Source organism: Lepisosteus oculatus, chromosome 2 (assembly GCF_040954835.1).
Source record: "Lepisosteus oculatus isolate fLepOcu1 chromosome 2, fLepOcu1.hap2, whole genome shotgun sequence".
Taxonomy (NCBI): Eukaryota; Metazoa; Chordata; class Actinopteri; order Semionotiformes; family Lepisosteidae; genus Lepisosteus; species Lepisosteus oculatus.
Window position 1 is genome coordinate 2855594 of NC_090697.1, and position 15474 is coordinate 2871067.

General features: G+C 35.3%; 1 long non-coding RNA gene across 1 annotated transcript; it reads left to right on the top strand.

Annotated features, from left to right (window-relative positions):
- The first annotated feature begins 6355 nt into the window (after positions 1 to 6355).
- On the top strand, positions 6356 to 14266 carry LOC107078795 (uncharacterized). The gene is made up of 3 exons (XR_001479760.1): positions 6356 to 6516; positions 7729 to 7776; positions 14198 to 14266. It is a non-coding gene; the product is annotated as an uncharacterized lncRNA (long non-coding RNA).
- The last annotated feature ends 1208 nt before the right edge of the window (positions 14267 to 15474 follow it).

The following is a 15474-nucleotide window of genomic DNA, read 5'->3' on the forward strand; positions in this document are numbered from 1 at the left end:
TTAGAATCTGCATAACAGGCTGAGCCACAGCCCTCACTGGGGTAAGCAAGCTGATAATAGACCGATGGGTAATAGATTGAATTTGACACCTACATTATTTTATTATACAGGGTAACAGTGCATTGCATTGCTTCTCCTGAGTAACTACAATAGGTTCAGTTTTGATCTGTTTTATTGTCCAACAGTTGTGCTTTTTTCTCAGAAAGGTGGAATGAAAGGCAGCTTTGGATAATCCTTTTAACAAAGAGGGGTATTCTATGAACAGGTATTCTTGAGAAGACACAGCAGCTGTAATTGAAATACACTTCTCAATTACTCTAAAAGAAGAGCAGCGATGCCCTTGTTTATTAAATACTCAATTACTGCTAATGTTAAGCTTGAAATATACTATATGCACATATGGTATTTCCAATTCATATACTCCTCGTTGGTATTGGAAGCAACAAAAACAGTGTGGTATTTTCATTTAACTCTTTAATTGAATTCATCATAGAACTGAACGCTTTGGAAGTTATTTAAAAAATATGAGGTTATATGCCTATTTTAAATTAATTACACAGAGGCTTAGTGAAACCTCATCAGAGACTGGAAAAGCAAACACAATGACTGTACATTGTAATGCCCCATTCAATAAGAAGGCAACAGCAAACACTTTCATATGCTACCTCTGAAAAATGATAAGCTGCTGAAATTGTGATTATTGCCCTGAAATGCACTCTTATTGAGAGCTCAGTTATTGTACTGTATGTAGGGAGAACTGTTCATTTTATAATATATACAGACATGAAGATTGATTAACAGTCAGATCACATAGGTACAAACAGATTTACAGATTTGACATCAGGATCTGTGCCGTCACCACAGTATATGATGTATTCCTACAATGTTGGAACCACAGATTTTAATGTTGACCTAAGAAATAGGACGCTATGGCAGAAGACAGAAATCAATTCCTGAAGATACATGTTTTGAGCAGTTTGTTGCTTTCAAAGAGTATTTACAGTACATACAGAAAGTACATAGCATATTACAGAACTGACCCAGTGATGTCACAGAAAAGGGATGGTGAAAGAAGGACGAATACTTGAATTTTTCAAGTGAATTTCAAGATAAAAATACAAGCATGTGCCGTAAAATTATTTTTGTATTAATTTGTTTTACCAATGCGACACAATGATTAATTACAATTGAGAGAGTGGTCGGAAAAGTCGGATCGCCAGTTTAGTTTGAGACAGACTGGAGAGCCGGCGAGTTAACCAAAGACAATGGAATTTGGTTCTTGCTTTTAAAGTACAACACCACAAGTTGGCTGTCAGGTTTAGCTCAAATACCCACCCTACAGATCCCCAGCTGGTGGATCTTCCTTTGGGTGATAAACAGTGACCTTAGCCCCATGGTTTTGAGACGAAAGCAGCCAGGAGACTTGCTGGAGCACACCCATGCTGCACAGTATATCATTAAACGTACAGCACTGGTTACAACTTCATTATGTCTCCGATCGAGGGACTTTTAGCTACATTCTTCTGCATTTAGAGAAAGGCACTAAGCTGCTTGGTCAAGGCAACACAATGATTATTAGAAATCTTTAATAAAATTTAATTCTTAGTGTAATAATAGGCCTTGTAACTGCAGAAAGGCTTCTGTCCTCCACACTTGTATCAGTAATGCAAAAGTATATTTGTTAACAGATGTACGCAGGCGTATAACTTGATAATGCCTCAATGTAATGCAACACTTTAAAAATTCACCACATATTTCTTCCATTGTGATATATACGTAGGTGTTGGACAGCAGTGATTTTCTTTTAGTGTGTTGCTGTAATCTGGTACAAATATACCAGAAAAGCACATTGCTGGTTTAATAATTGGAAAAATCTAAAAATATATTTAGAAGCAGATCTCCTATAAATAAAAACAAGGGAAACCAACTGAGACATTCAAGCTGTACTAAATGCCAAGAGTGATGCTGCATATTAAATAGGGAAATTAAAGGAAGGGCTGGTAATGGGATAAATATTTATATTTATATTTATTCAGTATTTAGAAAAATCTCTTTCATACACACGGTGAACCAAGAGGCATCTTAACCAGTCACATCCGTGAGACTTGTTTACATTCATAATAAACATTTTCCCACTCATGATTTTAAAAAATGTTTACACTCTTTCATTGTAGTAGAGTTGAACAATGAAATCCTCATGAAAAATCATAGCATGAAAAGATGGTAAAGACTGAGGAAGAATATTGCATTCATTTGATTTTTAACAACTTTAACAGCCAAGCTTACAGCTGGAGTATTATGGCTGTCTGACTATATAGAGACTCGTGGCAACTGCTATACGGTTAGGAAGGACAAAAGAAAACATAAAAGTGAGAAAATGCTTGTTTGACAGAAACTCAGAGCACACCTAATCCTCTCTTGTTTTCTTTATAAAGATATATAAAGATACAGAATTAAAAGAATTAAAATCCCCCATAACAGTTCTGTTATCAATATACTTCTTACTGTAGGTACTGCATATACAATTCCATTAAAAAATCCCCATTTGCTGCCTTTCCACCAGCTGTAAAAACAACAATTTTGATCATTTCTAAATATTCAAAGAAAGTAATGAATGAACTACACCTCATGGAGCACGGTTAAAAATTGTCTTTAGTTGTAAGATCCCCCCAGTATTTGACTGTTCTGGTACATTAAATTAACTAGGAACAAGTAATAGGTTTATTCCATGCTGAAAAGAGAAGAAAGAAAACACGTTTCGGCTGTGGAGCCTTCTTCAGGTGCAAGTTAATTAAATTAAATTAATATTTAGGAATAGGTACATGTAAAGGTTTATTCCACACTGAAAAGAAAAGAAATGAAACACAATGTTTCTGGTCTAGAGCATTCTTCAGGTTAAGAAACTCACTATCACAATCTCGTGTATCATTTCTTTTCCTTTCAGCATGGAATAAACCTTTACCTGGTCCTTAGCCTGTGCGTGCTGATGCAGGTCCCCACCCCCAACTTCTTTTCATTGAGTTATTTCTAATCTACATACATTAAAAATGCATTTTTACATTTTTGTTGACATCATGTACATCTGCAGCAAAACCAACCTAGGTGTCTAAGTTATTATGTTATCCAAAATCTCAGACAGTAAAAGCAAACAGTCTTTTTGTTTTTGTATAACAGAGAAAGAAGCAATAAGGCTAGCAGATGAAATATCCCACTGAGGGACAGTTGTAACACATGTGCTTTAAAATTAGGTAATAGAATTGTCAAGGGAGTGAAGGAGGAAAACATTTGATGTTGCAGTATATCATCTTTTTAATTTATTTCCCCATCTTCTTAAACACTGACGCTGCATCTTATAGGAATATAAGAAAATAATTCTGTAAATATTACAATGTGTATGTTGTCAGCATTAATATACAGTAACACTCCTTTTCTTCAACTACATGAATAATATTCTAATGCATTATTGTTTATTTCATTGGCTGTGTGGTGTTCTGTTGGTTTCAAATTGTATTCATAGTTTTCCACTTTTACTATTTTTCCATTTTGCTTTCAACCCTGTAACTCTCTCTGTGTCTGTCTTTTTCATCATTTGTCACATAATAAGTTGCAGCTGAGCCAGCCTGTCTGGAACTGTTCTGCCATTTAATTCAGGGGAACTCAGATTTGGTGGAGCCAGAAGTAGATCAGGCATTGACATATGTAATAGAGCTGACTGTTTCTGAAAAGAGCTTTGATTCTTTGAATCAAAATATCATGGTATTATTACTTGTCTCTATGCATTTAACTACAGAGTTACAAACAACCCCCTAATTAGGCACTTTGCACATTCATCCATTAAACAAGAAGATGAGTGACTCGTTTTTCAAAAAGGTTTTTCTAAGTCATATTAGTACTTTCAGTACTTTATTATTAGAACATGTACTGAAGAACTTTAAGCCACAGTAAACAGAAAGTAAAAATACACTTTATTTTGTTTAAATTAACAAATACTTTAATCTGAAGGTTTCTTTAAGGGGTGGATGAGCATTGGATTGATCTAGATTGAATTCATGAACTCAGAAACAGTTAAATCATTTTTAATCTTTACAGCAGTTGTTGATCTGTTAATGTAAGGTGAAAATAAATTGTTCTATGAATGTAAAACATCTAAATATCCAATAAAATTAGTATTTTTGTGAAATGAAACCACTATGAATGAATCAAATGAGTACACTTCCAGTAGATAGATTGTTAATGGCTGTAACAGTTTTCCCCAATTGCTTAGACAAATATCTTGAAATGGGGTTCACATCTCTAGACAGGTTTACCCAAACCTCAAAACTCCATCTTATTTTGCAATTTACAGTTCATTTCTGCATATTACGGGGGAAAAAGGTTCTAACAACTGAAGCACTTTCAAAATGGCGGTGCTGTGGCTCTGTGGCTCAGGATCTGCGCCTGTGGCTGGAAGGTTGCCAGTTTGTATCCCGCGGTCGGCAGAGGAATCCTATGCTGTTGGGCCCCTGAGCAAGGCCCTTAACCCCAACCTCTCCAGGGGCGCTGTATAAATGGCTGACCCTGTGCTCTGACCCCAGACTTCTCACTGTCTGTTTGTCTCATGGAGAGCAAGTTGGGGTATGCTTAAATTCCTAATATAAGAAATTGTACAGTATATGGCCAATAAAGTAATCTTATCAAAAGCAAAACAGTACATTAAACAGTAAAACAGTGCTCAGAAATGGAAAGTTGTCTTAATCATCACTTGCATCTACATTGCTAAACGCTGTATCAGTGCCACTATAGTTATTGTTTGATGTAGTTACATGTCCTTCAGACAGGACTTCAAGTCACTTAAAACCAGGATGCCTGATATACTTTTTTGTATACAGTGATGAAAACCAGCACCTTACATTAAATAATTAACTATATGCCTGATGTTACGTTCCAGTGTGTGGTTCATGTGTGCTTTGTTGTTATGTTCCACATTTCCTGACTTTGTTCTCCCTCCCCCATTGGTCCATCGTTACACCATTGTTTCCGTATTACGTCATCTTCAATTAACTCTCGACCAATCAGAACTCAGCTTATTCAGAACTTAACTTGGAGGTTTTCAGAACGAAGGGGCCTTTTCGCTTGACTTCGGTTCTGCTGGTTCAGCTTCGTTTCACTTTTGTTTCACTTTCGCTTCGCTTTGGCTTCGCTTCCCCGTTTTCGTATGTTTCGCGTTGTGTTTTCGTATAGCTTCGGCTTTGTGGGTTTGTGTTAGTCTCCGTGTTCTTTCGTTTGTCTGTGTTTATCCTGTATTTGGCCATTACCTTGCCCAAACGTGTCATGTTAACCTCTGTGCTCCTTTGGTACAAGTGTCTGTTCCTTGTGTCTACTCTTCCTTATTTGTATTCGTAGTTCACTTGTGTATTTGTGTGAACTTTTGTGTATTGGGTTAGTTTAGGTTGTTGGGTACATTCTGCACACGTAGTTGGTCTCTATTAGTAACACTAGTTTAGGATGGGTGAGTGTCTTTTGTCTTGTTTTTGGGTAGGTAGTGAAGGTTAGCCAGGGTGTTTGAAGACACAGAAGACCGAGTGTTTCGGGTTTTGTTTTGGTAGATAGGTCAGCTACCCCTCACTTTATTACCCAGCTCCATTTTGTTTGTTATTTTCTTTTCTTTGGCACCACTCTAGTTCCCTTTCCCTGTTTGTTATTGTGTCCTATTTACGTACCAGTCACTTTTCACTTTAAAATAAATCCCTTTTGCACTTAAAGTTGTTGTCACGCTTCCTAAGTCCCTCACCAGAAACCCACCTGCAACCAAAACCATCCTTAATGTTACACCCCTTTACCCCTAGACACTTGGGGTCGTAACACCTGACCATTGTAATAAACTTTGATATTGAATTCAGCTTGTGGCACCTTGTGTGGCAATTGTCTGTCAAGATTTAATCAAATTGATGATTAATTAATACATTAACGAATAGAGGAATGAAGAATGTATTCCTATAGGAGCTTGAACTTCCTAAAGAACTTACATTATTGCTTCTGAGCAGCTACTGTACTAATTATGTGCAAAATTTTGTATAGAATATTAGAACAAACAGTACTGTGTACAGTATGCACAATAGCATTTTGTTGTTTTCCAACTATTATTATTAGAAGATGTACCATTAATAAAAGCACTTTTGTCATAACTAGTATAATGTATTATTATAAGGAAGTCCCTTATAAAGGCAAACAAACAAGAATGTTCCTTCTGTTTTATGTAGCAAAAATTTGAAATCTTGAGAAATAGTAATATAGTCATCTGGAATGTATGTAATGATGATATATTTCCTTTTTGTACATTCTCAGGCGTCCAGGCCACTAGAATTCCGAATATCTGGAGAGGACATGGAGGACAGTGAAACTCAACAACTCAGCTTAATAGACTTGCTAACATCCTCTTTGTCACAAATGGAAAACTTAATGAAATAATTTCATCCACCTAAAGGCTTCCTGACATTTCCCAGACTGCTTTTTCATATACAAAGAAGACAGTGACAGGTGAGAATGTTTGACCACACTCAAACTAGGGATCTGCAGAGACAGATGTTCCCAGCTTTTTATTTATCTTCTCTCTGGGCAGGATGTAGGAACTGTTGCAGAGACAAGGAAATACACATCCATCCTTGACAAACACTCAAATGACCACACAGTGAAAACTGTTAACTATATTGTAAATGTAATTAATTTGTTGACAGGAGATTCACTTTTAAATGAGTTTCTTCATTTGGATCAAGGTTATGAGCAGTTTTTTTGTGTGTGTGATAAACACACCTTGAATTTGGTGTGTAACAAAAGAAACCAGTAACAAAAATACTGCAAATAACAGCTTTCATTCTGTATATAAATCTTTATTATGATTTTGTAACTGTGTCATTTAAAATCAATATGGATTCATCATAGTCTGTATACTGTCATAGTGTACTGTGATAAATGGATAAGAATCTGTGTGATCTTCACTTGAAGGGCAAAAGTAAAAAAATGCAAAAAAATCATGTCAAACATTCATGAATACCTTTAAACCTCCCTTTAGTTTCTGAATAGTCATAATTCTCTGAATGACAGCTATTTTTACCAATCAGACCAATTTTTCCATAGACATGAAAATATTAGTCGGGCCCCTTGCTTTAAAAGTGAATGGAACGTTTGTTATTTTGCAAGCTAGGGAGATATTATATTTATATTGATTATATTTTTTGCAGTTCTGTTTTGCTGAATAAATGATAAATTATTGATTGACTTTGGATCTTAGGCATTTCTGAACTTTATCACCAGATAAATGATCTTATAAAAATTGAATTAAAAGATTGCGTCACTCTACCAGAGTTAGAAATACAACCTTGTGAAGTTAAGGTATCTTGTTTTTTTATATAAAGTTCATGGTGCTGTGTTTTGATTTTGTTGGTAAAATTGATGAAATTCACACGTTGTGTTGCATGCGGGTGTAGATTTGCAGTCAGCGGTATCTCATTCATTTGTTGTTTTGTTTTTAGGAAATAGTTTCATTGCAGTGAAAACAAACTTGATGGTTGTATTTACAGAATATTGGAGATCAGTTGCATTTGTTATACATCACAAAAAAATATTTAAAATATGTTGTTTATGGAAATGAAATGTGTAACCGCAAATGTATGCATTGAGTCGGACCTGTCCAACAGGGTGGCATAAACAAAAACATCAAAAACACTGGAATAATCATTTTCTATTTTACAGAAATGCCTGCTTGCTAGATCTGACTGAGATTCATTGTGCAGCCTCCAGGTCAGTACAGTGTGTCTTACAGAGACATGCTACAAGTGAATTCTATCTTCCTACATTTCTACAGTTCCAGCTCTTTGCAGACATAAACATGATAGATATTTCTGTGTTCAGAAGAGACTTGAAGTAAATCTATGGGCAGGTAGCTGAGTGTTTAGATCCATTTCCTTTTATCAATGACTAAATAGGGCTTGTTTGGTTATTTGTTATTGAGAAATGACATTTTAGCTTTAATCCATAGAATTATTTGTATATAAAACTTTTTTCCATGCAAATATTGACTTGGAAGATATTTGACAATTGAAAATATGACCATGCAAAAATATTCCATGAAATATACTGTTCATGAAACAATAATTACAAATGAAAAAATAACAGTGAAGTAGAAAAACAAGTTAAAAAAGACTTTTCTAAGCACTAATGCAGATTAATGATCATTTAAAATGACTAAACCTTTCAGATCCATTATTCATGACACACTGCTGCCCTTACTTCTTTCAGCTTGAGAGAAATACAGTAATAATAGGACTTAACAATACCTGATTTTAAAGCAGCTTATTCTGGAACGACTGACATGTTTAATGATGTACAACACTTTTATTGGCAATGGTTTCAAATTGTACAGGTGAATAACATTTTGAACAGCCTGAGCCTCCTTTGACAGCTGTGTATAACATTCCTATCAACAGGGTCTAACTAGACATTTCTCATGCAAACTGACTCCTTACTTACATCATCCCTGGCATTTAATAACCTGGAGTTCTTTTAAGGAAGCTTGCTGAGATGTCCCTCATAAAGAATGTTGAAAAAAATAAGAACAGATAAATGCCCTTTAAGTAGTTTTTTTGATTAACTGCTTCATATTCCAACCAACAAAGGACTTCTTTATGACTTCTGAGACATACTTATTACTCACTGCTATTGCTAATTATTAGATTTTATCTAGAATGTTTTAAACAAATGACACAGAGCCTTCAAACCATTATTTTTTTAAAGACAGTAGTAAATATTATGTACTATATTATTATGTATGATATTGACATTTTATTTTTATATATCACAACGTGTTATGAATAAATAAATTGAAAATATGAATGAGCAAATATGAATTAATGTGAAAAAAACAGTTCAACCTGTTCAATCCAATTAAAAAATACTACATCCCAATGGGGGCAATTCAAGACAAGTCTTACAGCAAGTCTTAAAATGAAATAGTATAGTGTAGCGAATGCGGGTTCTTGGGCTTGTGCCCTTGCTGTACCCCAGTTCATCCTTCACCAGATGGGCTCAAACCCGGGTCTCCGGCATCACTCAACATTGGTCTTGCAGGCTGAACTAAAGCAGATCTTCCTCAGCCCGGGCGGCCAACATCCCTGTTATGTGCTGGGGAGGGCGGTGACGTCACCATGCTGCAACCGGCTCATACAGCCTGCATGTATGATAAAAAAACTGTGTTTTCAGGTGTGAAATATCTGCTATAACAATGACGAATATAATTGCGATTCTCTCACAATAAAATACTATGCAAACTATATTCATATTTTTGTAATTGAACATTCTAGTCAAATATTAATATGAATATGAATAATCATGTAATAACATGAATAAACCTCCAGAGCTTCTCCAAGGCTTTCTGAAAGAGCTCGGGAGGGGATGTTTTGTGCCAGCCAGCGCATTATCATCTCGCACCAGGAGGAAGGGAAGAAAGCTGGTAGTGCTCATGTCATTTATTTCCGTCTCCATCACTCTGCTCAGCTCCCCCAATCCCCCTTCAAAAGGGTGTGGTGTGTTATCAGAGCCGCTTGTAAGCGCCAGATGACTTTCTGCTCATTTAAATAAAGCTACTTTACAGACAGATTTTAAATTCTTCAAGCAAAATTAGCTGTCAAAATTTTATTATCATATTCAATATCACAACGTGTTCAATAAATAGAAAAAATGAATGAGCACATGTGAATATTGTCAACGTTGGGAGTAAAAACAGTCCAACTGGTTTAATTCAGTTAAAACATACTGCATCCCAATGGGGCAATACAAGATAAGCCTTTACAACAAGTAACAGTATATATTACAGTTATAATCAAGAATAACAAAGTGATATTAAAAACGGCACTGAAACCGAACTATAATAACTTATCTGATCACTATTAATGAGATTCAATTATTAAAAATAATTTAAAACTGTATTTTGTTCAGGGTCATTTGTCACTGTTTTCACGACCTTCGCTTTCTTATTTAAACTCCTATTTTTGAGACAGGATGCCAATAACACACAGAACCTTCAAACCATAGGCATTTTAAAGACTGCAGTTTGTGAAAAATTTTCACAACTTTTATATAAACAATATCTAGTACCCGGTTCAATTTTCAAATTTTTCAAAAGCGAATCCCAGATGTAAACGAGCTCATAAAGCCAGAATTACTTTCCCTACGTCTGCGAAACACCTGACCGTATACTGTAAAGCTTTCAGTGCTTTGTTTGTGTCCAATCGCAATGGGGGGAGGGTGTGTGGGGAAAGGTTTACTTGAAACATTGTTTTCTCTGAAAACTTTTTCTTCCCTCTTTAGTTGATCTTTTGCAGCATACGCATGCTGACGCAGCTCCCTACATAAATTCTCGTTCTTGACTGAGAAGGCTTTAGAGAACTTTACAACCATTTTTAATTTCTTTGTGATGCAAGTTTGAAGTGCAATGACAAATCACACCAATTGTAAATATGATGTTTACATTGGCGTTTTTATTAATTTTACACTTAAGCATATGGAGGAGTTTTAGATGTCAAGGAGAGCCCCTCCCCTCCCTAGTTGGGCAATTGAGTTAACTATCCAGCCATTGCAAAAGGTGTAACTGATGCAGCCACAAATAAATAAAAAATAACCTTTTTTTCTCCTGATTGTAATTGTAGCAAAGTGTCACGTTATACTTCCTTGTGTAACAATCATGACATTCTCATCCAAACAAAGGTTTGATTTTTTTTATTTCGAAACCTTGGTTGGTATGCCTCACGGACTCATTCATGGAGTAATCCAAACAAAAGAGCTGCTGGGCGCACCGTGATCTTGACATGCATGTGTAAAGTAGAGTTAACAGCTTCAGATTTCAAAGGTTGTTAATAATATCTTCTGTATCACATTAACATTGGAACATTCTTACAAGTCTAAAAAGAGGCGATACACGTGTCTCCTTTATAACTCTTCAGTTTACAGAAAAATTCTGCCGGAGCCACACAACATCCAATAATACTCTTCTTGAGTCTAATTTTTAGTTTAGCAGGATTTGCGCATTAAGCACATTGTTTAATGGGGATGACATTACCCACGTCCATATCACTGTACAATACAGGTTTGAGTCAGGAGTGTGTGTTAATTGAACAGAGTTCCATATAACTACTGCATGATTTCTTTATCCGTTTCAGCTAAATGAGGGGAATTAAATCAGTCAGAATCCCAGAGTGCCAATTGTAAAAATAAGTCTTCTTCCCTCCTTTGTTTAACTTAAAGAATTTCTCAAAGAAATCCTTAATCACAATATCATCAGTTAATTCATCCAGATACACAAATTCACACCAGAGCCAACAAGCTATAATAGTGGACTATTCTTATGTATTCACTATATAAGAAACAAACCCAAAGTGAAACTCTGAAACGCTGTGAACCATTGGGTGCAGTGCTTTGTCCATTACCACTACAAGGACAATAAAAGTTTTTTTTAAAGAAATGGATGTTTCTGAAATTTTAGTTGCTTAGTTTCACGATTCCATATTCATATAACTATAAAGTGATGTTAAATTACTACAACATTTATCTTTTTACAATAACAGCAAGTTGTGTTCTTACTATGTATTCTTAGAAAAGGATAAAACATTATAACTTTTTATTAAGTACAGTATATTAACTTTATATTAGGACAAGCTTGTTAAAACCATAACCCACTGTAAGTTACAAAGTTAAAGACTTGGTGCATAAAATATTTATGAAGAGGGTAGAATACTGTTCCTATCACTACCATCTGCTGTGCGTACATTAGATTATTGTATATACAGTATTACATTACAGTAATGTTTTTGTTTTCTGTTACCAAAATTTACCTTTGGATTTTCTCTATGTGAATCTAAAGCTGAAAAAGGCACATCACGTTCACAAGCTACAGCATAATAGTTTAAAATTAGTAAAGGTCTAAACAGTGTACAGCTTAAATTCAATAATTAGAAAAAACTTGTCCCTCAGCATAGACTGGGATCCGAAACCAGGCGTTTTCTGGTAACAGCCAAAATGCTCCACACGTCCCATTAAGCTTTTACAGCTCCACCTGGTGGTTTTACAAAGAACTGTAGTTTAATTACTGACACTTTCTAAAATGTCGCTGTCTCCCGCAGTCTACTGCAGACTTGGGCAGCTGCTCAACTGCAAACTACTGCAGTATCCCTTGCGCATTCTGAATGGCTGGATCTGTAGGCCTTACATTGCTGCTCCATTCACATTTCCATGAATTTGTTACACATAAATCAAGACGGCTCCACAGCGGAAACATTTTTTTCCTCTTTTACTTTTCATCATAGTTATGGTGCAAACATGTTTTCTCAGATAATTAGACTTGATGAATGGTTTAATATAAAATCAGTCGTCAAGCCACAACAGTACAATAACTACATTTCTGTCTCTTTTCCATAGGAAGGGTCAATGTGTTGTTGATGGTTAGAAAGGCTAGAAATTGGTGTTAACCCTCACAATCTTGTCTCCACTGTACACCTACAACCAGAGATCAGTAGCCAGTTAAGACCCTTTTCCCACCCAATTATCCTGTATTGCAAAGGGTGAGGGGCCTCTTTACCACAGCCACACTCTCTGGTTCACTCATTTCATTTATAACTTACAATAACTGATCACTGGTGCTGAGATAAACGCTCCAGCTGTACTGAAACACATGGAAGCCACTAGCTCACAGCCGAGAGCCTCACATGCATTTGATATCTTGCATTGCAAGAATTTGTATTTAAGGATAAGTTATTGTACCTCTGTATGTTATTTCGGACAAGTGAGCTTCATAAATAAATATACTGAAGGCTAAAAAGCATAAAAGAATGAAGATTTGATAAGAAGATATACTGTATATATACTGTATAGAATTTGTGTAAATGCAAAAAAGCCTTCATTTTAATTTAAGTGTATATGGAATTTTATATACCAATCATACCATACACATGAACCAAAGGACAACAATGAAACTAAGAGGATGCACATTTAAAACTGAAAACAGAAATAGTTTCAATACACAAAGAATAGTGGGGCTCCAAAACAAACAACCCAGCCATGTTACCAAAAAACAAAACTCTGGCTTCTTTGATACAGCAGCTGGATGAAACCCTCAAGTCAATTAGCTACTAAAAATATAAAAGCTTGATGAAATTGAATGATCTCTCTGTTTGTTCTGCAAACTTCCTTATGGTATCGTTCTGCAACTTAAAAAAAATTAAACTTTAAAGAACTGTGGCCAGTCTTGCAATACTGAATGAAATATTTTAAAAAACAATAAAGCAGACATGTCTGAAAGTACTGGGTGGATTAAACCCCCTGGCTATTAAAAAAAAAACTTTCTTAAATTGAGCTTTTTCCTGTTAGTTATTCTAATTTTATATTCAAAGCTAAGTAGCTCTCATTGTAACTATTGTTATGTCTGATAATATTAAAGGTGAGTAATGTTATAATGAAGGTACTGTAACATTTAGACTCTATTTCAATTTATAAATTCAACACTTTGATATTTTATTTATTGATCACCCTTTAATCATCACATAAAATGTTCATATTTCATCAATATTTTTGGAGGTTCCAAAAATGTTGTTTTCAGATTATTGTAAATTCCAAATTATGTTGTTGTTGTACTTATTTAAATTGTGATGACGTTTAGAAATTATTGGAAAATACAGATTTGTACACATTTGTTTTATTATTTAAAATAATTTAATAAAAACATTTAGGTTTTTCTTGCTGGACTCTTACATTTTAGTTATACCTTGTTGGACAGCTGTTTTCTGAAAGAACACAAGGCAATACAGTGTCCTTTTTAATGTAAAGTGTTAAAATGTTTTTAGAACTAGGCTTCATTAAACATCTTATCCAGAATCTGTGACTCAGGACTACTGCATTTTAAATAGAGCCTATTTTAATGAAGTAGAGCGTTTCAGCAAGATTCTCTAAATTTAATTAAATGAAATATTCAAAGACAGTTTAAGGATTAAATCCACTTGCTGAAAAGTACAGAAAATCAATGGAACTGCATCAGTTCATATAGCTAAACAAACTTTCCAATCTAAAATTGATAAGTAACAGAGACTGCCAAGAGGGAGCAATAGAATTTAAAAGGGTGATTATAATGTTATAGCAGCTTCTGCTTTTCTTCTAATATTGTATGTCTTTCGCCAAGATCAAGAGCACAGAAATTGCTGCCGGGAACAATGAGGAATCTGTAATGATCAGGACATCCAAGGAACAAGGTACACTACATGTGAATTTACCTGTACATAAATAAATTGGAAGATAGATATTTGCCTATAGTCATAGTTGGTTTCTGACACTAGGCCAAGATTAGCATGATAGGCAGAAGTTGCCTTCCAAGACCGAACTGGAATTTTAGTGGATATCTGTCCTTTAAATGGCAGAAAGAGCTTTATTACGGTATGTATTTTTAATGCACAAAATATAAACACGGGCATTTCCCAGTTGCATTTTCAATGTATGTGGTTTGTTTGTGGTGTGTCATTTTTTGTGACAGCTGTAGGTAAATCGGAAAACAGTCAAAGTTACAGTACGCTACTAAGCTTTTAATAGAACTTGCCTTAAGCATTCTAGAAGAACATCTGCGTACATCTCCAGTAGCGTAGAATAATTTAATCACAATGCACACTTGCGGAGATGGCAGTGAATGTTAGAAATGAGAAAAAGTTATTTTTTGGACATTTGTTTGTCCGTTGTCCATATCAAACAAAACAAATCACTTAAATGGAAATCATTGCATAAGCATTGCAAATATGCCATAGCTTATAAAAAAGGGGACATTATTAAGTTCTTGAAGTCAAGTTCAAGTTTATTGTCATGTGTATCTGGGTGCAATGAATTGTATACTTGCGTGTTTCCGCACAAAAAAACTGACATCACAGATTGTTGGACACAGGAAAATAAGACAATAGCACGAGTGCCAACAACATAGTGGAAAGTAACAGTGTAAAATACACATAGAAGCAGTATGCATAAACGTACTGTTAGCAGCAATATGTATGAAATTAGTACAGAATACAAACAGAATACAATAACTGTAGTATGACGGTACGGTGGCTCTGTGGCTAGGGATCTTCTCCTATAGCTGAAAGGTTGCTAGCTCAAATCCTGGAGCTGGCAGAGGAATCCTACTCTGTTGGACCCCTGACCAAGGCAATTAACACAAGCTGCTTCAGGGGTGCCGTATAAATGGCTGACCCTGTGCTCTGACCCCAGGCTTCTCTTCCTGTCTCATGTGTGTCTCATGTAGAGCAAGCTGGGGTATGTGGAAAAACAAATTCCTAATATGAGAAATTGTATATGGCCAATAAAGTTATTTTATCTTATACATTAGAAGGTAACAACTGTAACCTTCAGCAGCATTCAAATAGCAGCAATATGCAAAAAACAAGTAGTGAAAGGATTGTGCAAAAGCAGGGAGTATAA